General features: G+C 31.0%; 1 non-coding gene across 1 annotated transcript; it reads right to left on the bottom strand.

The window, feature by feature from the left end:
- Window positions 1–1,229: 1,229 nt before the first annotated feature.
- LOC114694756 lies at window positions 1,230–1,336 on the bottom strand. Its single transcript, XR_003734750.1, has one exon. It is a non-coding gene; the product is annotated as a U6 spliceosomal RNA (small nuclear RNA).
- Window positions 1,337–1,714: the final 378 nt, after the last annotated feature.

The following is a 1,714-nucleotide window of genomic DNA, read 5'->3' as shown; positions in this document are numbered from 1 at the left end:
CTTACAACCCAGACTTTAATCTGTGAGTGTTCATATATAGTCCATGTAACTAAATGTGGGCATCATGAAAGAACTGATAACTCTAACAAGTTTTTAAGAGCACAGTAATGAAAATCTGTGCATCAAATCAAACATGCAATGAGTCCCCAATGTTTCCTGTGTTGCATCTGGTCACTTCATTGTGGTCTTGTTTCAAAATGTGTGGCTTTGGAGTTCAATGTTTCCTGCTCTCATAGAAGCACAATGATTTATTAAGGAAAAACAATGAGTTTTAAAAGTATGTTTATTTATTTTGATTTTCTATGTTTTGCCTGCATGTATGTATGAATGTATCTGTCAGGTGCTAATATTGGAACCCATGAAACTATAGTTTTAGATGTTCTGTGAGCTACCATGTGAGTACTAGGATTCAAATCTGGGTTTTCCAAATGAGCAATAAATACTTTTAACCACTGAGCAATCTTTCCAGGCATGGAAAACAATGACTTTTTGATATTTTTATTACTATTCTTTAACATAGAAATATAAAATTATTTTTATATGTCTTCAAAGCATAAAATGTTAGAATGATTGATTTTTAAAAATTGTTATTTGACTTAACTTTCATTTTTTAAAAAATCACTAAATTAATTTTGGCCTGAGAGTAAGATAGAAATTCTAACAACTTTTGAGAGGGGGTAAACATGCTCTTTTAATTTTGTACTATGTATTTAATGTGAAACCACATAGTCAGCATCAACTATAATAAAATAAAAATATTGACCAGCTCCAAAAACCACTGAAAATTCTTTAGATCTTATAACATCAAACTTTTACCCATGAAAATTCATATGAAATAAATAAGTATATCCAACCATTAGTGTGCAAATTTTCTGTTATCTTTGCTAGGTGGAAAATCATATGCATTCTAAACAAAATAGTACTCTAAATAAGTTTCTTTATCAATTATTTTCATAAAATATTGGGATGTGTATCCATCTTGGGTGAAAGTATATGAGTGCATAATGCTGAAGGCACTCTTTGCGAGGAATCATTTTTCTGAGTATAAAGAAACAAGTATAAAAACATTCACTGTATCCACACTTGAAATGGGTAAAAGCTAGAAACAAGCTAAATGTCCTTTCATGATTATGATAAACTGTGTATTTATATAACACTGTTCCACACAGCTGTATGAGCTATTCAATTTGATTCATGTATATCAGCCCTAGGTTGGTTATTTTGTATTTAACAATATGGAATGCTTCATGAATTTGTGTATCATCCTTTCACAGGGGCCATGCTAATCGTCTCTGTGTTGTTCCAATTTTAGTACATATGCTGCCAAAGCAAGCACACTTACTGAGTTTGTAGCACTTATGTTCACTCATGCTACTAAATATAAACCTAGTTTTTACATCTTAACTGCTATTAAATTCCCATAAATATGTAACTTGAGTTTTCTGTTCAATTTTTTTATATATGGTATGTAAATCATGATGTATTCTGCAAAATTTTAAATCACATCAGTCAGTTTTTTACTTTAGTGAATGGTGAAAACTGATTCAGTAACCATAGAGATAAATCATAAATATTCCATTTCAAGGTTTTGATGGAAATTGGAAAATTGGGTGGAGTAATGGAATAGGAAAGGGCTATAGATTTAATTGCTTCTTTAAGGTTTTATTTCTGTGTGTGTGCCTCTGTGTGTGTGTGTATGCTCATGTGTTTGTGG

This window comes from Peromyscus leucopus, chromosome 3 (genome assembly GCF_004664715.2).
Source record: "Peromyscus leucopus breed LL Stock chromosome 3, UCI_PerLeu_2.1, whole genome shotgun sequence".
Classification (NCBI taxonomy): domain Eukaryota; kingdom Metazoa; phylum Chordata; class Mammalia; order Rodentia; family Cricetidae; genus Peromyscus; species Peromyscus leucopus.
Note: the sequence above shows the minus strand (reverse complement) of the source record. Positions and strands in the feature narration are given on the sequence as shown.